Source organism: Stegostoma tigrinum, chromosome 8 (genome assembly GCF_030684315.1).
Source record: "Stegostoma tigrinum isolate sSteTig4 chromosome 8, sSteTig4.hap1, whole genome shotgun sequence".
Classification (NCBI taxonomy): domain Eukaryota; kingdom Metazoa; phylum Chordata; class Chondrichthyes; order Orectolobiformes; family Stegostomatidae; genus Stegostoma; species Stegostoma tigrinum.
Window position 1 is genome coordinate 77,723,912 of NC_081361.1, and position 24,063 is coordinate 77,747,974.

General features: G+C 40.9%; 1 protein-coding gene across 17 annotated transcripts in view; it reads right to left on the reverse strand.

Moving 5' to 3' along the window:
- The window catches only part of ptprfa (protein tyrosine phosphatase receptor type Fa), a 491,915-nt gene extending 476,739 nt beyond the window's left edge, over positions 1 to 15,176 (reverse strand). For all 17 annotated transcript variants that reach the window (XM_059648016.1, XM_059648015.1, XM_059648014.1 and 14 more), the window contains exon 1: positions 14,801 to 15,176. The gene's annotated coding sequence lies outside the window, so the exon portion shown is untranslated. The remainder of the gene's footprint in view (positions 1 to 14,800) is intronic.
- Positions 15,177 to 24,063: the final 8,887 nt, after the last annotated feature.

Below are 24,063 nucleotides of genomic sequence, written 5' to 3' on the forward strand. Positions count from 1 at the left end.
AGGATATGACAAGCAACTTTTATATCTAAGTTGGACTTACTCAGAGGATACTGGCAAGTGCCTTTATCCGAAACAGCGAAGGAAATTTTGGCTTTTGTGATGCCAAATTGACTGTACCAATTTAAAGTCATGCCATTTGGTATGAAAAATGTATCAGCCACATTTCAGGCGCTAACCAATAAAGTCATTTCTGGATTAAACAATTGTGTGGTGAACATCGATGACCTGCTGATTTTTAGTCACATGTGGAAGGGACATTTGCTGCATCCATTGGAATTGATTGATCAACTATGGGAGATGGGCATAGTAATAAACGTGGCTAAGAATGAGATCACAAAAGCCCAAGTTAGGTTCCTGGGCCATGCCAGTGGACATGAACCGATGGCCCCACTGGCTATGAAAACAAAGGTTAATGGGGAGTTTCCCCATACCATCAACGAAGAGGGAAGCACCGCAATTCCTGAGTGTTTTTTAATCGTATGTTCTTACTGAATTTTAACATGTGGTTGCTCCACTGACTGAAAAAAAATGCAGAAAATTTCCGTGGACGGACAAATATCAGAAGGCATTTGACAGCCTGAATGTTGTGTTAACCACTGCCCCAGTTTTAGCCACACCTAATTATGCAAAGCCATTCAAAGTGGCTATTGATGCAAGTGATGTGGGTGTCAATGCCTTCTTGCAAGAGTACAGCAATGAAAAGACAAAAAAGCCTGGTGGGTACTTTTCTAGAAAACTGAATAATCATCAACAGAAATATTTCACAACTTAAAAAGAAACCTTGAGTTTGGTAACAAAATGTGAGGCTGGATGAACACAGCAGGCCAAGCAGCATCTCAGGAGCACAAAAGCTGACGTTTCAGGCCTAGACCCTTCATCAGAGAGGGGGATGGGGTGAGGGTATGGTGTTGGCTTTGAAATATTTCAAAATTTATAGCGTTAGTAAATGGGTCTGAGACAATTGCACTTACTGATCATAACCGCTTTTGGGAAAATTTAAGGATAAAAATTCAGACCGTTTAGATAGAGCTTATTATTGCAGCCGATCAATTGAAAATTACAAACTTGTGACAGGACATGAGAATGTAATTGTTGTTGCAATTTTGATGAACAAAGACATTCAGTGGCAGGGTAAAAAAAGGACTGAAACGGTCTGTCGTAGTCAGTGTTTGCATGCAGAGAGTCACTGTAATGTATATTTATTGTAGTGTACTAATAGATAAGACTAAAGTTTTTTAAAAATGAAGCCATCTTTGCATATGACAATTCTTTTTAAGGGGGAAGGTGTGATGATATTGTGGCTTTAATGGGTGCATTTTATCCTGCTTTTTTAATGAAGAAAGATTTGAGACAGAGATGCCAAGTGGTCTGCTCAAAATCAATTAACAGCTTGTGAGACCTTGGGGTTTTTTTTAAGAAGTTGGAACAATAGAAGCAACCTGAATGAATAAGGTCAAAATCCCACAGAACCAAAATTCTTAGTTTTAACTTTCAGCAACAGTTGCTGGGACCTTGAAGCTGGATGTAGAAGCTCTTACTCCTCTCTCTGCTATAGTTAAAAGCTGGGGTTCTCTTCCGGCTGCTAGAATTGCATATGAGACAATCTATTTTACTGAATTTGCCCTTGCCGAGAGTGCATTTATGGGATGTTACTATACTGGAATAGTTAATTAAGAGTAGTTGGATATTATTTTGTTAAGCATGTCAATAGAGCTAGAGTGAAGCTAATTCTTTTCTTTTCATTTAGTATTTTAATTGTTGTGAAAAAATAATGTGCATTTTGCTTAAAATCAAGCACTTTGACCAATCGAACTGCATCTGGAATGCACCACCTTACAATTACCTGTAAAATAAAAAAAAGTTACGCTGTAACTAGCCAGAGACTTTTTCCCAGGGCAGGATTGACTACCACAAGGGGTCATAGTTTTACGGTGTTAGGAGGAAGGTATAGAGGAGACAGAAGGAGGTTCTTCACCCAGAGAGTTGTGAGCGCATGGAATAGTTTACCAGTTGTAGTCATGGAAGCGGAGTCATTAGTGACATTTAAGCGACTGCTGGACATGCACATGGACAGCAGTGAATTGAGGGGAATGTAGGTTAGGTTATTTTATTTTTGGATTAGGATTATTCCACGGCACAACATTGTGGGCCAAAGGGCCTGTACTGTACCGTACTTTTCTATGTCCTATGTAGGCTATCTGCTCAATACACTCTGACGGGGATATTGGGAACTGCAGATGCTGGAGAATCCAAGATAATAAAGTGTGAAGCTGGATGAACACAGCAGGCCAAGCAGCATCTCAGGAGCATAAAAGATGACGTTTAAGGGTCTAGGCCCGAAACGTCAGCTTTTGTGCTCCTGAGAAGCTGCTTGGCCTGCTGTGTTCATCCAGCTTCACACTTTATACTCTGACGGGTGTGGTCTGGTCCACAACAATCCTTAAAACGAAGTTACATCAACCAGCCTTGTGCATTTGTTCATGTGCATTGCAGCACTGCTCAGCGGAAAAAGCTCTGTCATAAAGTGGAAACGTTCCAATGTTGGCCCTTCTAAAGTGATTCAAAATGGCATTCTAATTTTAGGAAACTATCCTTGTGTTCCGCTACATTGTACAGTTTTTACACATCAAAATGAGTACCTTCTATTCTTAAATTTAAATATACCAAGTATGCTGGAAAAGTAAAATTAAAAAAAAACAGATTTGATGATTTTTGTGGAAGGAGAAATAGTATTGGCCCTTCAAACTAAGTATGACTCTTCTTTGGAATCTTTTGCTGTTTCCTTCCAGAAAGCAGTCTATTGATTCGACGGCTATGGTCATGAATGTTTCACTGAATTTCAAGTGCTAATGGGTTTCAGAATAGGTTTTCTGTTCATCTGAGAATTTCTTATTCTTTCACGGTATGTGGGCATCGCTGACAAAGCAGCATTTTTTAGTCATCTCTAACTGGCCTTGAACATAGATGGATGTGGTATATCTAGATTTCAAGAAGGCACTTGACAAGGTGCCACATAATGGACTGGTCCAGGAGATTAGATCCCAGGGGGTTAGGGGCATAGTACAATTAATAGATAGAGGATTAGCTAAATGACAGAAAGCAGAGGGTTGGGCTAAACTGGTCCTTCTCTGGATGGTGAACTGTAATGAGCGTGATGTCACAGGGTTCAGTTCTTGGCCTCAACTATTTACAACCTATATAAATGATCTGCAAGAAGGCACAGAGTGTAACATGGCAAAAAAAGATAGGAGGGAAAGCAGGCTATGATGAGGCGATAAACATCCTATGTTCCTACGTTAAGTACTTAATCAGGTGCATAACTTGCAAGGTTGAGTACGAAGGATGCTGGGGGTCTGAAATAAAAGCAGAAAGTTCTGGAAATACTTGGCAGATCTGACAGCATCTGTGGAAACAGAAACACAATCATTGTTTCAATTACTGTTTATCTGGGAAATTTAAAAAATATTCTGGGTTTTAAGCAAGGCCAGGATGAGAGAAAGGCAAAAAGTGTAAGTCTGTGATGGGGCCAGGAAAGACATGACAGATTAAATGGCAGAAGAATTAGCTGTGCAGTGACAAAGAATGGTGATAAGAGAAAGAAACAAAGAAACAAAAGTCATGCTTACAACAGCCACATGCTAATGTCAGAAAGTAAAAAAAATGAAAAAAAATTGAACTATGCAAACAGGAGAAAATAAAACTAGCATGGAAATCACATGCTAAAATTGTAGATAGGCACAGCTTTTTTTCTTTTCTTGCTAAACCCTTTGGCTCTGCTGTCATTTCGTCTTTTCTGTCACAGAATCATGGAAATTTTATAGTGAAAAAGGAGGCCATTTTGCCCATCATGAACTCAGTGGCTCTTGAAGTAGGCAAACAGAAGTCTCAACTTCTTCAACGTATTCTCATAACTACAGTTCCTCATCCATAGAGCCAGTCTTGTAAATCACTACTGCCTTCCTCTCCAATGCACTCTGGCCTGTTTCAGAATGTGGTGACTGAAAGGATGCACAAAACCCCAAGTGAAGTCTAATAAGTATTTTGGAGAAGTTCAACATCACCTCCCTGTTGTGGTCAAGTGACAATGGGCCCAAAATTGGATACTCCAAATTCTCGCACGGCTGGAGACAAATCTAACAGAAAATGGCCAAAGTAAATTAAACGGCTGTTAGCAGCTACTAACTACAGAAAACAGTGGAAACCAAAGTCAAAGAGATTATAAAGATTTAGGGAAAAGCAGTTACAACAGGCTGAAAAACAGGCTTGCTGCCACCTTGACTTACAGCCAGTACCTAGGAATGTGTGCTTTACACCTCCCTAGCATAGCAACAATGAAGTATTGAAAACAAAAATGCTGGAGATCACAGCAAGTCAGACAGCATCCATAGAGAGAGAGCAAGTTAACGTTTTATGTTTACAGCGTGGAGGACCCAGTGCTGAACTGGTTGAACAAGGCCAAAAATCACACGACACCAGATTATAGTCCAACAGGTTTATTTAAAACACTAGCTTTTGGAGAGTCGCTCCTTCATCAGGTGTGGTGAGACAGGCATCAAGACACAAAATTTATAAGTAAAAGATCAAAAGAGCATACAACTGAGATAAATGAATTGAATAAACCTAAAATGGTTGGCTGACTCCCTCTTGTTAAATCTTTAATCAGTTAGAAAGGAGATGCAGGTTCTGACTGATTAAAATGCAAATGGCAGAATTTCTTTTGAGTCACTGCCCCAAGATAACTAAAGGTTTTATCAATGTATACAATAGGTGACATCTCAGGTCAGTCAATGCATTTAAGGTGAGGGGCCTTGTTTAGAATCTGTCTGTGTTTCAATGTGGAGTCAGACTGGTTTTATTTCCAAAGCAGGAACTTATAAAATGCCCCATTGACTGACTGCATCGACAAATTGTGTGCTTTTTGAATAAATAGAACGTATCTACAAATACAAACCTGCAAACGCAAATTCACTCCAAAGGTTATACATGTGTGTGCGTGTGTGAGAGACAGCAAGAGAGTGAGTGTGTATTCACTGATGTATTTGTGTGTTTGAGACTGAGTGTGCGTGAGTGAGGGAGTATGTGTGTGTAACAGAGTATGCATGTGTATGTGAGTATGAGCGGATGTGCGTGTTTGCATGAAAGACTGCGTGTGTACGTGCGCATGTGTAAGTGTGCAACATGAACTCAAGATCATAGTTGAGGCCGCCATCACGGGTTCTGAACATGACTATCTGCCTCCGCTCGACAACTCTGCATTGTCATGCACCCCGAAGCCCACACTGGAGCCCACATTTACCTGAAGGTGCAAGGCCAAATGGCCTTAACTGCTGAAGTGTTCCCCAACTGGGATGGAAACTCCTGTCTGGTACTTGTTGCGCAGGGTCCCTTCATCTGTTGTCGTAGCATGTGCATGGTTTCACTAATATGCTATGCCGTAGGTACCTTTGCCTGCAGCATACGAGATGGGTAACATTGGCAGAGTCACATGAATATCTACCATGCACAGGATGGGTGGTATTCCCACATGTGATGGTAGTATCCATTTCTATGATGTGATATGTCTTGCAGATGTTGCCATGGCAAGACTGTGTGGTGTTGTCGCCAATGTTGTCCTGAAAGCTGGATAGTTCTGAATTTAGATGACTCTTCATCAAAGCTGAAGTGAAGTGTGGAGGGGCCACATTTATGCAATAGCTGAGGAGGGGGTGGAGCTTGGAGTGCTGCAGGAGAAAGATTGTTGATAGTTCAGACTAAATGATCGGAATGTGAGAATGGCAGAACAATGGTGTGTCTAACCGCCAGGCTTGAAAGACAGGTGTGAGACAGAGAATTTAACAAGCAAAGCTAAAAGAAAGGGAAGGAATGGATTTATAATTTGAAGGTGTTGAACTCAATATTGAGCCCAGAAGGTTGTAAACTGCCGACTTTGAAGATGAGATGTTACTCCACAAGTTTGCACTGTGATTCAGTGGAGCACTGCAGTGTGCTCAGGACAGACAAGTGGGCATGCAAGCAAGATGCCGTTTAAATGACCAGCTATGGGAAGGCTGGAGTCATGCTTGTGCACAGACAAAATGTGTTTTGTGAAGTGGTCACCCAGTCTGCATTTGGGTTTTCCAATGTAAAGTAGGCCATAATGGGTTCATCGAACACAGGATTGGAAAGGGTACAGGCGAAATGCTGCTTCACCTGGAAAGACTGTTTAGGCCCTTGGATGGTGAGCACAGAGGAGGGGAAGGGGCAGGTGTTGGGAAGGGGGTGGATGGGTCTTGTTGGTGGTCATTGAATGGACTAGGGTGTGCTTGAAGAAATGATCCCTACGAAATGCAGACAATAAGGTGGGGCTTATGTGTTTGGTGGTGGCATTGTGACGTTGTTTGAAATGGCAGACTGGCATCACCCCACTGGATGCTTTGAACCCCACTCACGGCCCCACTAGACAAAGGCTATCAAACATGTGTGAAGGTCCAGGGCAAGGGGGAATAAAAAGACACACCTTGAAGCCATCACCACTCAATGAATATTCACAGCAAAACTCATGGTGGAAGACCATGCAGCAACCCAACCTTTGTGTCCAGAGATGTGCAGGTTAGGTGGATTTGCCATGCAAAATTGCCCCATAGTGTCCAGCGATGTGTAGGATAAGTGATTAGCTATGTCGAGATACAGGGATGGGATGGGTTTTGGTGGAATGTTCTTCAATGGTCGTTGTGAACTCGATGGGCCAAATGCCCTGCTTCTATACTGTGAGTCTACGATTCTATGGACAAGCCAGCCCTACTCTGGAGAGCATGGGGATTCCTACGGCTCACCTCAAAGACAAGGATCATTGTGGGTATTGTCTTTTCTCAGATACATAGACTTAAATAGAAGTAAATATTGTGGGAATTTGGGGAAATGTCCACATGGTGTTTTTAATATGTAATATTTTGTCACTAAAATTGATTTGAATCACAAAGTAAATTGTGCGTCCCTCTGTCCACCTAACAAACAAAAATGCTTGAGTAAAGTGTTTTTAAAGCATAAACTGATCAAAATGTCCAAAGCATAATCAACACTACTCCTGTATTCCATGCCCCGACTAATAATGTCAAGGGTAGTGTAAGCTTTATTAACTGCTCTCCAGGTAAACCTCTGGGGAGATGGGTTCAATTCCCATAGTGATAGAGAATGAAAACTGAATTCAATTTTAAAACAGAAATATGGAATGAAAAGCTTGTCAATAGTGACCATGAAATCATTGTCAATTATTGCAAAGAGACATGGGTTCAGTAATGGGAATGAAGTCTGCCATTCTTACCTGATTTTGGCTACAGGTGAAGTGTACACAGGAATGTGGTTCACACTTAACTGCCCTTTGAGCCATTAGGATTGGGTAGTAAATGCTGACTTAGCCAGTGATGTTAACATTCACTGAATGAATAAAAATAAACTGTCTATAGACACTGCCAGTATTTACTGTACATCTTCATGATTTATTTATTTACCTTCCTATTTAAAAAGGACAATTTTGTTTATTCCTTACTGATTTAATTAGAAAATGCAAACCACTTATAAACATCACATGTTTTAGAGTCAAGTGGCCAGTAAGTCAGTCAGGCTTGTTCTTGTCCTTAGAGCTCTCTCAGGAGACTTTTTGTACATACAAAGGCAAAATCATTGAAAATTTAATTTTCACAGCTCAGGATAGCTGAAAATATTGCATTATATTGATGTGACACAGCCCAGAGTCTGCAAGCAGTGGCGAAGACACAGTGTTTAAGGATGACCTCAAAGAAAACGATCCACAATGATTTAGCGGGGTTTATGCAGTCAGTCAATTTCACCCATTATGATAACAGTTGCATTCTGGCATCATCTTCTGTCAGTAGGAGCTGACATCCAGAAACTGTGATGTCATCAAACAGGTAGAAGAGCCAATCAGAGGGAAGAATTCTTACAGACAGCAAGGCATGAAATTTAAAAAAAACATTGGTTTTTAATCATTTTAAATAAAGAAATAAAGTGAAATAAAGATAGGCAGATCCATACTCAGGAGAGGGGTGCCTAGTTATAATGTCATTGGTCTTGTAATCTAGAAACCCAGGCTAATGTTCCAGGGACATGCATTCAAATCCATTGTGACAGATGGCGACATTTGAATCAATAAAAATCAAGGAATAAAACACCAAGTCTAATGGCAACTGTGTAACCACCACTAATTTTGTTAAAAATCCATTAGTTGACAATTGTTCTTTAGGGAGGGAAATGGACCATCCTTACTTCATTTGGCCTACACAACTCCAAATCCACAGCAATCTGGTGACTTCTGACTACTGTCTGAGTGATTCGTGATGGCAATAAATACTGGCCAAGCAAGTAACAGCCACATCCAATGAATAGAAACACTGAAAAAGGTTGAAGCTGAAACATCAATTTGTTTTAAATCTATGGAATCTTGGGAAATGGAATAGGGGGAATAATAATCCAGACTTTTAAAATTATTTTTTCTGTGTAAGAAGAAGTTATTCAGCTATCATTATTATCCAATATGCAATTAAATACAATTGTACGTCATTCAAGAAGGCTGAACTCTTACCATGGATTTTGCAACAAGAACATTTCATTAAAAAAAATTTCATTTCACTTCATTGATTATTAGCACATTTCATCTTTGAAGGCTGCAACAGCACACCATGTGGAGGAAAAATGCATGACTGACAGCAATATTTAAAGTGTTTCAGAGTATACGTGCAGATTTCAGAAGGCATTTGTCAGTTTTAGACAATATTGATAGCAAATGATGACAGTTCTACCATCATTACAACTACAAATTCCCTGACAACATATTTCCAATATTGTCAATTACAGTCCTCTTCTTTGACTATATACATAGTTTTATTTTAGGTAAAACCTAATCAAGTCTTGGAATAACAGCAGAGTAGTGTGTTCCATGTGATACCATTTAATCTAATGATAATTTTTCAAATCAATATATGTATGTGTATATAGATACATATCATTGATCACAAATCTCACTATGAAATAACTAATGAGAGGAAATTACAAGAAAACAGTTTAGCATCAAATGTTTCTCCGGAAATAAATTGCAGTGATGTTCAGTGAAAGGTATGCCAGACCGATTTCATCTGCCTTTCTTGTTTTTTAAATTCCAAGTTATAAACCAAATACCATACAGATAAGGCAAGCAGTCTTCACAGGAGGAAGATCTGCATTTCTATCTTGGATTTCCTTTGTGTACGATTACCAGCAGTCAATTTTGAAAGAAGACAAGGAGAAAACGGAACCAAGCAAAACCAGTGCATAACATAGGAATTTCTTCGCTGTTTCATATAGCAGCTAGGGTTACTTTAAACTGTACTTTGTTGTGGTATGGAATATAAATGCACAAATATTCGAATTTGACTCTCTAAATTCAGGGCACTCAATTGTTATCACTGGTAGATGACTTAGTATCTGAAGTCCAAATTTATAGCAGAGAAGCCTGTATGTACAGGAAATCATTTAAATGATACTAACATTTTAATACAATAATGACATATCAATCCTAACTCATTCTTTATCAAGCACCCACTTTATCTAATTCTATCAAGGTTTCCAAGTCTAGTGGACAATGTGCACAGAAAACTCTATCATCTATTACTTCTCATTATGGAAATTAGTCATTAATTACACATTTGATATAACATTACCACACCACACAGACAGTTATATGAAAGCAAAATACCCCAGATACCGGAAATGTCAAATTAAAACAGAAAATTCTTGAAATTTTCAACAGGTTAAACAGCATGTTAACATTGCTGTTAACGCGTGAGTTAACATTTCAGAAACGAAAGGTTCTGCTTAACTAGAACTTAACCCTTCATTTAACCAAAGGTCCAAAATCTAGAGTACAGCCTGACCTGAATACAACTTTGTCATGCACCAGACTGAATCCTTGGTTATATCTCCACAAACTATACATTAATGTAAATCAGGCCATTTTGTTGGGCATGGACTACACAGTTGATATATGATTCAAATGATTCATCTCAAAGATGTGTTAGATAATATTCAAGGTAAACCAGCCATCTTTAGGTTATTGGTTTCATTGTCAAGTCCAGTGTCGTGGCATTTTTGCTGTCAAGCGAACGGTTCAGATTGGCAGAGAAAGATGGCGGCAGTGGATGACCTTACCTCACTCAGTTGCAAACCATCATCAGAAGACTGTAGGATTCCACCAAGAGAGCTGAGCTGGCTTAGCAGCTTCAACAATGAAAAGCCTGCATAGGTGCTGGAGTCAAAGGAAGGTGGCTTTCCTTTCAAAAACACACACATCCCTCAGACCTGCATCCTTCCTTTACTCCTGTGCAAATGCAGCTGCAACTGAAGAAAGTGGAAGTATTTCCCTTCAAAGTGTTTTGAGAATTAAATAATCAGAATTTGTCCACAATACAAACAGAACAAGATTCAGACTCCAGAAAGTCAGAAGTGTCAATATTGTTCACCACCAGCACTCTTTGCTTATTCTGCCTGTCTCAAAGGCAAAAATTCACATAACCAGGACACTGAAGTTTGTAAATCAATTCAGAAAGAATGCCTTTATGTTCCAAACTGGGATGTGGCATGGATGTGGTCCTCAGCAAATCTAGATGAGTCAGATCAGCTTTGATCCTATGGAATTTTCAGATGCTTGGAATTAATTCAATGGAGAAGTGGTGGTGTCGCGAAAATGTCATGACTACTAATCCAGCATCTTAGGCTGATGCCCTGAAGACATGGATTTGAATCTCCATGGCAATCAGGGGAATTTGGATTCAGTAAAATAGAAAAAAAACTCGCCTAATAGCAAACATGTGAAAGTATGCCATCAAACTCTTGAAGAACCAGTTTAAAAATCTTGCTGGCTCATTAATGTCCTTTAGGAATGGAAATTTGCCATTCCTGCTCGGTCTGGTCTATATGCGACTCCAGCCCCAAAACAATGTGGTTCACTCTCATCCGCCTGACACCACATCCCCTGAACAAATGAACAAAAATAAATAAATTCATATGGTGGGGACATGCATTGCCCACAAAACAAATCTTTTCTCTCTGGGCATAACTGCTCCTTTAAAAAGGACGAAAGAAAAATAAAGGATCCACAGAAGTTGGAGGAACTCAGGCTTATCAGAGTCTTTTTAGGTGAGAGATTACAGAGATAAGAAAGGTGATGTAAAAACAAGGATGAGAATTTATATTTTATGCATTTGGGAACTGCAAACCATTGTAAATGAACAACACAGGTTGATTGTCAAATGGGTCTTGCGCAGTTTAGGATATTTTGAATAGATTAAATGTACCATGACAATTCTGAATTCAAGGATGCTAACATTTTGTGTTGTTTCACAAACAAATGCAGAAAACTGAAGTTTTAAACAACTGCTCACCTAGCCTATGTTGTAAAATTTGTTTATTTTGACAAAAATAAAAACAGCAAAGTTTAGGACAAATTGAAGTTTATAGAAAATTAAGGATGGCAGGTGAACCAAGAAAGCATTTAACCAGTTTACTCTGGAGGTGGCAAACATGTAGATGAGGCTTTTGGGAGCAGATGAGCTGAAGTAGAGACGGTAAAGTTTCTTTTCCCTTTGTTCTTATGTAATTGTCTGTAAGATGGAAACATTTAGGGCCAGAAACTCAGCTCAAGGTGAAATAAGTTGCTAGCTACTTGGTTCAACCTAAGGCCAGGGATGTGGAAGAAGAATTGGTCACTCGGGTTTGAGTCAGTAAGACTCAGGCCAAAGTCAATGGCTTTAATCATCCCAATGTTTAACTCTTAACAGCTACTTCATAGCAACTGACCTTTAAACTAGAGAAAAAAATCCTGAAAAGCATTAAACCTTTGGTACATATCAGGCAACTAATTTATACATATATATCAGATTAGAAATAAACAAACTAGGTCCCAAATAACAATAAATAAACAAAAAAGACTCTAATTATGACAAGGTGCTTATCTCTCAGCTCATCCAGTCTAGAAAGTAGCTCACTTTGAGGTATTTTGTATTGAAATGTTTCCAAATCCCAGGAGTTTAAGCGATATGCTAGTGCAAAATGATTCACGGTGCGTAAGTATGCTGTTCTTCACAAGTTATTTTAACTACTAAAAAATACAACATCAAGTGGGAAAGTTTAAAAATCTAAAATTACATTATTTATGCAATAATCTTCACAAGTTTTAACAGCTCTGCATTGTCAGAATTTTAATATGTTGAACTTTCATACATAGCTTACATTTTACAAACCTCCAAGCGTTGGAAAAGCAGACTCGAACCATTTTGTTTTTAGGTGGGTGGGAAATGAATAGAATTTGTAAATCTGCATTCACATTCCTGAACTAAAGGCATTATTATGATGAATTCCTCTTACTTTAGCCAAAAAACATCCTATTTGCAAACACCCTGATAAAAGAGCAACTTGATAACTTTGTACAACTAACTGTGAATGTGTCAGAGGCAGTAATTGCAATTTTATCAAAACAAAAGCCCACAAAAATCTAAATAAAACACAAAAAGAAAAAAAGTACACCAAAAATTCAGGAAGAACGATGAAGTCATTTGATTCAATAAGAATCAATCAATCAATCTCTGCGCTTGGTAGGCTTGATACAAGTCAAAATATAATTGTGATGAGTCCAGAACAAGATGGCTCCTATGTCAAAGATGGAATATAGAAAAACATACTTCCAAAAACAACTTTTAAGGCTCCAAAATAATTTACTGGTACTGGATAAAATTTCTAATATGAGGAAAACTGAATTTACTACATAAAAGAATTTCAGTATAATTACATTGCGCAGCACTACGTGTATGCCTCTATCTATTCAATGTTCTAGCACGTATTGTGTCGGCAAATCTTGTATAGTAACGAAGGATTTTTAAAGTTCAGAAACCTTAGTTTATTTTTCCGGTAAATACCAAAACGGGGCATTGTAGCATCTGTGGATGGATGTCATCCAAACAAGACTGCAAGCATTTCTGATGTGAACCAGTTGATCATTTGCACGCAAACCTAGGTCAGAATTCACACAATGTTGCTGCACAACGCAGCCAGGCACCTCTGACTGCTTGGCTGCATGGAAAACTCTCAAGGCTTTCATGTTTACCTTTCTTCACGATCTTCAACAATGACTGCGTGTGAATTATAAAACACGTCAAAATCCCCAATACTTAAATTGGATGACGTTAAATTCCAAAAAAAGTGTAACCGGATATCATTTCAATTTGAAAAAAGTCACATTTACAAACGCACCAATACGCCGTAAATCGCCCTTTACAAAAAAATCTGAATTAACCTTTGGACGCCGGGATAAAATTACACGCTGAGCTTTTGGAGAGTATCAAGTGTCCGAGTAAGGAGCGTCTCCATCCGATCAAATATATTGATCCTAACTACACAATCTTGTCTATCAAGCTCAACTCACATCACAACCTCTGGGGTGTCCTACGCAGAGGGGCGGGGGGCGACGCCACCATTTGAAACATGTACACAATTCCCGAGAAGCAAAACAGAAAACCAAGTCCAAAAGAAACCTAAAATTTAAAATCAAATAAATGGGACTGATCATTTCGCGACCTAAGAAGGAAATTTCAAAGATATTCCTCAGCTTCCAAGCGTAGGTTATTACAAATTCTAATGAAAAATTAAACCAAGACACGAGTGTAAGTACTTTGGAAACATAAAATCAAACACAACCTAAAACATTAAAAAAACCTCTCAATGTGATTGTCAGACGAATAAATATTTTTAAAGACGTAATATTCTAATTCAAGGCTACCAAAAATGAGCAGATATTGTCAATCAGAAAACTAAATTATTGTTATTTCTCTAACCGGCAGATGCTAAGATTCTTTCACCATTTTTAAATATCCCCTTCCTCAAACTCAATTCAACATCAAGGCGATGTGGAGTTTCTTGCATTGTGGAAATTATTTTGAAAACAAGGGCATACTTTTCAACCCAATAAATAAGAATAGTATCCCGAGGCACGATGCTCATTTATCGCTGTCTAAAACCAGAATGCTAATAAAAATCAAGCACGACCTGACCGCACTTATTAAATGCATGGGGGGGGGGGGGGGGGGGAGGAGGTTGGAATTCAAAACGGGACAAATCCACTTCCTTCAGCGCTAAGATAAACTCAAGATCCAAAATAAAATTACATTTGAAGAGATCTTTTTCAATAGCTAATCTTGTTGGAACAACCCTAACCCCATTCAAACAGACGAAGAAAGAGATCGAGAGGCGGAACAGTCCAGCAGGTAAAAAAAAAACTGGCCGTTTTCTACCAGAACGTGCTTTTTTTCGGGCTCCCTTTGTGTTTCTAATTTAAGTTTACGGCCGAATTTCCAATCGCCGCTTCGTTTTTTCTTGCTTTCAACAGGCGGGAGTCTGGTTTCGATAGGGGGCTGCTTCTGAGCAGGGTTTTTTTTTCTTTCTTGACAAAACCTCCGATGAAATAAACACAAGAAGTGCTTGATTTTCGGGGATCGGGGCGGTGGAAATCACACATCAAAAATAAAAGCGCTTCAGTTTCTCACGACGCTTGCTTTACACCACCAAAAAGAAACAACACCAGTCTCCGTTTCAACAGGCGGCCAGCGAGCTCCAGACAGATCGGAGCCCAAGCTTCTTCACCTGCGGCTTTGCGGAATCAACAGCAGACACAAACACACACGCGCACACACACACACGATTCACGAAACTCATGTTAAACTCCTTCAAATTTAAAACGAGATTTTGTCCCGCAGATTTTTTTTGGTGCTTCACTACTCACCGCAGACGGCCGTCTTAAGTCTCCCTCAGCTCCGAGCATAATGTCCAGCTGCCCGGCTCACGATGCCCGTAACTCCAAGCCCGGGCACACGGACACCCTCCAGTGGGTCCCTCTCACCTCTCTCGCTCGGACCGCGCCCACAGATGCAACTCTCCTCTACCTTTCAACTTTTATGTCTTGTACAATATGTGCTTCTGGTCCTGTCCGACCGTTCTCAGCCTCGGTACTGGGACTCGATCTCAGCCCAGCCGCGTCTCTTTTACTCCCAAGCGCTACTTAACACACTTTCCACGGACGCCGAAGCCAAACCGTCGCCTGCTGCCGAGTCCGCCCGAACGCCTTCGGCAATCTTCGGCCTCGCCCGCTGATGGCGTCATCCAAACCGAAATGCGCTCCTGAGCTGTGTTTGTTTGGGTAGGTGGGGGTTACTAGGGGAGGGGCGTGGATGGATGGCTCGCTCGTGGTTGGGGAGGGGGCGGGGCAGGGGCGGGGCAGGGGCTTGCCCTCCCAAAGAACTTCTCTGGAAGGTAGAAGGAGGGGGAACTCACTCGCAATAATGCTTCTATTGTGACGTCGGTAGGCTGGGAGATCTTTCGAGGACGCGAATAGTGCGAATGTTCTCAAAGCGCAGGATGAACTTGGAAACATCCAAAATGCACAGCAGGACTGAAGCTGCTGGTGTGATAGAGACGTGGCTATAAATATTGCTGCCAATGCAGCGGGGAAAGGAGCATTGCAAACTCTGGTGCTGCTTTGCTGATCGTTCAGTGTAGTGTAGCATTTTTTTTATTACAAAGGAAAACTGTTCGGTCGCAATTTGAATACTCTCCTAAAAACGTATAGTCCGGAAGAACAGGTCCAGCAGAACAGATATAAAATCGAGGTGGAAATCTATCGGGAAGGATGCAGCAGTGTTGTCGAATTTAGAGCCAATGGAGAAACTGAAGTTAAAGAGTACTCCACTTAGGCGCACGCCGGTGCCCATTAGAACACTAACAAGTGATTCCAATAAATTCGGAAACTTATTCCAGAGTATACCCTGCGAAAAGTGATCAGACATAGTAAATAGTGCAAATTGGAAATGCTTTCCATAGGTCATTGGGGACGTTAGTTTGCTTGTCAATACGTCATAAAAACCTGCGTTATTGAAGCACTTTTATTGTCCTTAATTGTCCTAATTAATTAATATTACCCTAAAAGCCCTTTGCAAAGGTGATAATCATTGTTTATTAAAATAATGATCAAATAGAAAGAAGTGCAGATATTTAAGGGATTCATGTATTTTGGGGCTAAGATGTCTGTGGGCTCTGCAAACAATTGAGGGGTGAGGGAACATCCAAAAGTGCCAGATTTGCAAGAAGCCACAGAAGCATTCGGAGATAGGCATTGATATGTTAAAGAAAATTATATGCATTTATATCAGAGATAAAAGGAACTGCAGATGTTGGAGAATCCAAGATGACAAAATGTAGAGTTTGATGAATATAGCAGGCCAAGCAGCATCTTAAGAGCAGAAAAGCTGACGTTTCGGGCCTAGACCTGAAAGGTCCAGTGGTTACATTTGTATAGTGTGTTTCATGTTCACTCAATATTTAGCCACTTTTGAAGTCTAATTACTACTGAAGGAAATTCAACAGCCAAATGCACACAGAGAGCTCCCATAAATAACAATGAAAATAATGACCAGATCATCTGTTTTTGAGATATTGATGGAAGGGAAATATTGACCGGAACACTGGAAATAACTTCCCCAGGCTTAGTCATTGAGTCAGCACCATCCTCTAAATAGAAAAGTTACCCTCAGGTCCTTTTTAAATCTTTTCTCTCACACCTATAAACTCTACAAAATAGTACCATAGGATCTTTAACATTCACGCAAGTGGATTGACAGGACCTAAGTTTAATTACACTTTCAACAGTGTAGCATTCCTTCACCATTGCACTCTAGCCTTGTCAGCCTTGATGTTCATGCTTTAGTCCTGATATGGGATTTGAAGTCAGAATCTTCAAACCAGATTCAAGTGTCTAACAACTGACAAATTTTGAAATTGGTGCATTGAAGTTCAGATCAGTGATGTCAGTTGGTCAGGACACGATGATAGAAGCATTGGTAGAATGGTATTAGTGGAGTGTTTGCCAATGTGCAATGAGTTATCAAATCAGCAAGTGACGATGGTTTGGTAAGTATTTAAGCAGGAATGTTGGGTGATGATGGTGGAAATAATTTCAGTCAAAATGTGAAGTTTAAGTGTGGTGCAGGATCAAACAAAACATTGGGTTCAATCTGAGCAAAGTGCCAAGGAGAAAATTGGAATGAGGGATGAAGATGTGAAAGTTTGCTAGAAACCAGACAGGATAGCTTCAGAATTGTCAGTGTTGAGTTGAGTTTTTGCTCATCCAAAGTTTGATTTCACCCGAATAATCCATATTGCACAGTAGTTGTCAAGTGATGAAGATGGACTGCGGGATGTCAAACATCACAGGTAGTCATGAAAAATATCAAGGGCCAACGCACTCCACGTGGTGACCTTGAACATCAGTGATGTCAACAGAATTCAATGCAGACTAACTGATATGAGGAGAATTTTTCTGAAGAGGTCAACAACAAAAGAATTTCCATATAACTTGATCAAAATAATATATTAAAGGAAGGAAAATTGTAAATGGACGATTAGAAGGCAATCGATGGAAAAACATTTTAGAAATGATAACATTTTGAAAGACAGGGCATAGAGCCTTAAAACGAACAATTATTGATGATGTCAACGAGATATGTGGCAATTTGGTAGGGTGCTGTATCACGAGGCATTGGAGGAATTTGTCTTCAGAAAGAAATGAGCTTGATGGAATAAGAATACATTGAGGAGAAACTGCAGGGTCTTATTTGGTCAGACCATAGTCATGGAAGTGTTGGTGTGAGTATTAGACAGGTGAGAAGGAATAGGAATAGGATGTTTGTTGGTGATCAGATTAATAAGGCTCCAGAATTATCAAGTTGGTTGCATGTGTGAATGGAAATGAAGTGGATGACAGAAGAGATATGCTTCTTTCAGTTTTCATTGGGAAGAAGTGGCAGTTCTTACTTTAGATTTTCTTGAGTCCTCAATATATGGTGAAGTTTATAAAGAAGGTGAGATTGAATGAAATCAGAGATAATGGGAACTGCAGATGCTGGAGATTCCAAGATAATAAAATGTGAGGCTGGACGAACACAGCAGGCCAAGCAGCATCTCAGGAGCACAAAAGCTGACGTTTCGGGCCTAGACCCTTCATCAGAGAGGGGGATGGGGGGAGGGAACTGGAATAAATAGGGAGAGAGGGGGAGGCGGACCGAAGATGGAGAGTAAAGAAGATAGGTGGAGAGGGTGTAGGTGGGGAGGTAGGGAGGGGATAGGTCAGTCCAGGGAAGACGGACAGGTCAAGGAGGTGGGATGAGGTTAGTAGGTAGCTGGGGGTGCGGCTTGGGGTGGGAGGAAGGGATGGGTGAGAGGAAGAACCGGTTAGGGAGGCAGAGACAGGTTGGACTGGTTTTGGGATGCAGTGGGTGGGGGGGAAGAGCTGGGCTGGTTGTGTGGTGCAGTGGGGGGAGGGGATGAACTGGGCTGGTTGAGGGATGCAGTGGGGGAAGGGGAGATTTTGAAACTGGTGAAGTCCACATTGATACCATATGGCTGCAGGGTTCCCAGGCGGAATATGAGTCCCGACTCCCACAGCTACCTAGAATACACCTCCTCCCACCCACCCTCCTGCAAAAATTCCATCCCCTATTCCCAATTCCTCCGCCTCCGCCGCATCTGCTCCCACGATAAGACATTCCACTCCCGCACATCCCAGATGTCCAAGTTCTTTAAGGACCGCAACTTCCCCCCCACGGTGATTGAGAACGCCCTTGACCGCGTCTCCCGCATTTCCCGCGACACATCCCTCACACCCCGCCCCCGCCACAACCGCCCCAAGAGGATCCCCCTCGTTCTCACACACCACCCTACCAACCTCCGGATACAACGCATTATCCTCCGACACTTCCGCCATTTACAATCCGACCCCACCACCCAAGACATTTTTCCATCCCCACCCCTGTCTGCTTTCCGGAGAGACCACTCTCTCCGTGACTCCCTTGTTCGCTCCACACTGCCCTCCAACCCCACCACACCCGGCACCTTCCCCTGCAACCGCAGGAAATGCTACACTTGTCCCCACACCTCCTCCCTCACCCCCATCCCAGGCCCCAAGATGACATTCCACATTAAGCAGAGGTTCACCTGCACATCTGCCAATGTGGTATACTGCATCCACTGTACCCGGTGCGGCTTTCTCTACATTGGGGAAACCAAGCGGAGGCTTGGGGACCGCTTTGCAGAACACCTCCGCTCAGTTCGCAACAAACAACTGCACCTCCCAGTCGCAAACCATTTCCACTCCCCCTCCCATTCTCTTGATGACATGTCCATCATGGGCCTCCTGCACTGCCACCATGATGCCACCCGAAGGTTGCAGGAACAGCAACTCATATTCCGCCTGGGAACCCTGCAGCCATATGGTATCAATGTGGACTTCACCAGTTTCAAAATCTCCCCTTCCCCCACTGCATCCCTCAACCAGCCCAGTTCATCCCCTCCCCCCACTGCACCACACAACCAGCCCAGCTCTTCCCCCCCACCCACTGCATCCCAAAACCAGTCCAACCTGTCTCTGCCTCCCTAACCGGTTCTTCCTCTCACCCATCCCTTCCTCCCACCCCAAGCCGCACCCCCAGCTACCTACTAACCTCATCCCACCTCCTTGACCTGTCCGTCTTCCCTGGACTGACCTATCCCCTCCCTACCTCCCCACCTACACCCTCTCCACCTATCTTCTTTACTCTCCATCTTCGGTCCGCCTCCCCCTCTCTCCCTATTTATTCCAGTTCCCTCCCCCCATCCCCCTCTCTGATGAAGGGTCTAGGCCCGAAACGTCAGCTTTTGTGCTCCTGAGATGCTGCTTGGCCTGCTGTGTTCGTCCAGCCTCACATTTTATTATCTGAGATTGAATGAATACAGGTTTTCAATGATGAGTAGCGAAGGGGATTTGGGCAAATGTTAAAATTGCCACAGATGAGTTCTTTCTCAGTATGAAGGCTCATTGAGCAGAGAGCTGTTGCAAGTGATTTATCAGGTTACTTGGAGGATGGTAAATACGAGCGCTCTGAAGGAGAATTGAAACAGATAATCAATGATAAGATGTTTATGGCAGAAAATGTGCCAGAGGATTATAGAAATAATGTGAAATGGAGCATGCTCACATCATTGTTGTAACAGTTCCTCTGGAGGATGTAGTCAGGTCTAACCTTGACATTGTTGTCAAACCTGCTGACAAAGGGAGTTTCTGTTGTTTGCTAACAAACTGACCTCTGTCTTGCCGAGATTGAGTGCCAACTCTTTGAAACTTCCCTCTACCTCCATCTGGATAACGATTCCTCCACCAAAGATAAAGTAAATGTTTCCAGAGCAATCACTGATCTCATCTCTTTGAGTTCACAGCTTCCCACCTTATAGTTACCCAAACCAATTGAATTATTTGCTTGTGTCTCTTTCCCAAGATCCATCAACACAAATGTGGCCGACCCATCATTTTAGCTTATTTATGTCCTGCAGAACTGATTTCTTCCACCTTTCTTTTGCATTTTGCCTCACGATGTTCAGTCTTTCCCATCTTCTGCTGTGACTCTTCTGATGTCCACTGTCACTTTAATAGTAGTCCAATTTCCTGGCCTCAACCTTTGCCTCTTCAGTACAGATGTTGAATGTGCCTATGGTTCCATCCATCACCAGGACAGCCTGAAGACTCTCACTTCTCTAAGTGGAGGCCTGAGCAGTCTCCATTGACTTCAAATGTCCTGCACTTGACTGGACATTGTTCTTTCATTGAACAACTTCTGCTTTAATTTTCCTCATTTTCTCCACATACATGCACGCTTTATTATGGTATATGTGGAATAGTCCTTATTCCGGTATTAATCTGAGAACCCCTTCCACAACTCTTTACCCAGTATATTGATGTCTGTTTCAGTTCTGTGAACCATTCTCAACCTTTCTTCAAATTTCCATCTTTCTTTCAGTTTCACTTGGTCCATCTTTGATTTCTCCCTTTCCTTTTTGACTCCTTGGTCTCCAATTTTTTGCAATGGTCAATCAACTAATATTAATTATCAGCCCAGACCCCCATGGCTACTTCAATTATTTCCGCACACCCTACACCCTACAAGAACTCCATTTCATTCTCTCACTTGCTTTGCCTCAATCATATATTTTTTTCCCTCATGATCAAATTTTTGGGATGTTTTATATTTCCACAAGTGAGAATTTCCCCACATGGGGCTTATGGGGCTATTAACTGTATCAAATCCATTTCTGCTCTTCTCTTCTCCCTTTGGACCATAGAACCTGGATCCCCTTCTCATTTTGTTACTTCACCAACCTCTATGTTCAGTGGATCATTTTCTACTATTTTACATCTCCATTATGATACCACCACCAAACACATCCTCCTTTCTCCATTCGCCATTCAAAGGGAATGTTCCCTGCATAATCCGCTGTCCACTCCTCAATCACCCCTAATACCCTGTCGTCTTCTCACAGCACCTGTCCATGCAAACACAGGACATACAACACCATTGCTTTCCTCCTCTTCCCTCAGTATCAAAGGCCTCAACGATCTTTCATTGTGGTGAAATCAGTAGGCTTTTAAGTTAGTTGTCCACTTACAGTGACAGAAATTGTTTCTGTGGGAGTAAGGAGGGGAATCAGATACAATTCCTAGGAAAGCTTTGAACAGGAATAATCATTTGGTCACACAGTTTGTTTTTATTAATCTCAGCAATTTATCACCAAATATTTTAATTTAATTGATCTTGGTAAAAAGGGACTGTGCACATGCAGTGGGGATTTACTTACAATCCATGAAACAAGTGGGAATTCACTCTGCAACCACCTGGGGAGCACTAGCTTCATATATTTTAAAACAAACCTGAAACTATCAGTAAAATGCTGTGGGTTTTATTAGGGAGTATTTTTATTAGTAAAAAGAAAATCATTTTATATATCTTAGTTTTGGAATTAAATCTTTTTCTAATTAAAAAAAAATCCACCATGGTTTTGCACGTAATTATTGACAACCAAATGCTGGCTTAAAGCTAAGCACGGATAGAAAAGAGATGGGGCGATTTTACCTGGGCAGAGGACGAGGAAAGAATGGGTGGGGTGGGGGAGCAGGAATGGTGAAGATGAGATGGAGTGGGGTAAAGGATAATTACTACATCGAAGATTGGGCTGAAGGGAGTGGGGTGGGAGTAGGACAGGTGTGGGATTGGACACTGAAGCTATAGGGGTAATAAGTCAGCAGTTTGTCTATCATAGCATGTCAATACAATGGGTAGGTGTGCGACCGAGGAAAAGAAGCCGTGCATTGGGATACTAAAGTTTATCAAGAAGTCTGTGACTAATATATGACACTCATATCATGGCCACTTGCAAGCACTTAGCCTTCTAAAAAGCAGGTCATCACCGTCCTTCCAGGCATCCAAAGAAGATATCTCAGATTTCAAACATTTTTAATATTTTTTGAGATATTCCCTTTTCCTAAAAAAATGAGAATTGCAGATTGAAAGATGATAAAAATTGCAGTTGTAATGTTGAACCCATGTACACTGCATCATGCCTTTTTGTGTCACAGAAATCTCTTTATTGTTTTGCATGTGCCAAACTACTAAGTTCAGTGAATGAAATAGATGGTTACATAGTAACTTACCAAGCTGCATAACTATATACTACCTGTACTTTTAAAAAATCTTTTCAAGAGATTTGGCCCTTTTTTGTTGCATGTCTTTAATTGTGACTTGAGAGGTTTGCTAGGGCTCTTAGAGAGTAGAGAGTCAATCATGTTGCTGTGGCTCTAGAATTACATGTAGATCAGCCAAGGACAGTAGATTTCTGTTCCCTAAAGGGACATGAGTGAACCAGATGATTTTATGCAGCAATCAATGGGAGTTTCATAATCACCATTACTGAAACTGGTTTTTAATTCCAGAATTATTAAATCAATTTTTATTCATTAATTGAATTCAATTCCTTAGCTGCCATGATGGGATTGGAACCAATGCACCCAAAGTATAAACCATGTGGGTCTCTGGATTAAAAAAGTAAAATTGTCAGAATGCTACCATATCATTAGGTTTCTTATTCATTAAAGAGAGTGAGGAAGAGATAAATGATGAGGGACACCACACCTCAAGTGAGGGGAAGAGGAGAGTGCTTCATGGTAACCTTAACCAGTGTGATACTTAAACCCATGCTGTTGGCATTACCCTACACCACAAATCAGTCATTCAGCTAACTGAGTGAATTGACTGCAAAGATATCTTTGTTGTATTGTGGACATGAAAACAACAAATGCTGGAGATCACAGCAGGTCAGACAGCATCCATGAAGAGAGAGCAGGTTAACCTTTCAAGGGCATGATGTTTTCAGAAGAACACCACTGAAGCTTGCTAGTACAATACTAAAAATGGAAGTATTGTCCCAGCTTATTCCAACAAAGGTCTAGTTTAAGCCCACAGTTTATGCCAGAACCTGCCAGGAGAGGATTGATGTATTTATCTTGTTAGCATAATTTATTGTGCTGTCTTTGTTGATGACTATAGCAGATGAGGTTATAAGTTGTTCTGCTAATAACTAAAGTGCGTCATCATGATGTTAGATAACATGGAATTGAAACCTGAGGGAAGAAGGTTCTAATGGAGATTGGCTAAATATTGTCTCTGTAAATAGTCAATAAACATGCATTAGTTTGCACTATAGTACTGTTTCTAACCTTCATCTGTCAAAAGCACCCAAAACTGAGTCATTATATTTATACAACTATGTGACACATGCAAGGATTATGAAGGCAAATTGAGCCTTCCACAGACTTCAGCATTAATTTGGAAAAAGAGAGAAATCAAGCTATCAAATTGAAAACCTGTAGTGTACTACCCCACCTAATCTGCATTTATGTATATAAAATTTGGACTGTGTCCCAAGGTCACCTGAAGAGATAAATCACTTTCACTTGAGGTGTCAGTAGAATTTTCTGAAGATCATATGACATAACAAAATACAAGAAACAGAGCTGCTCACTTGAGCTGATACTCAAAGTATTCATACCGTGTGGTGGCAATCACAACTGAGTCATTCTGCTCATATAACCCTAGAATGCCTGATACTCATCCACCAAAGTGAAGCTTCTAA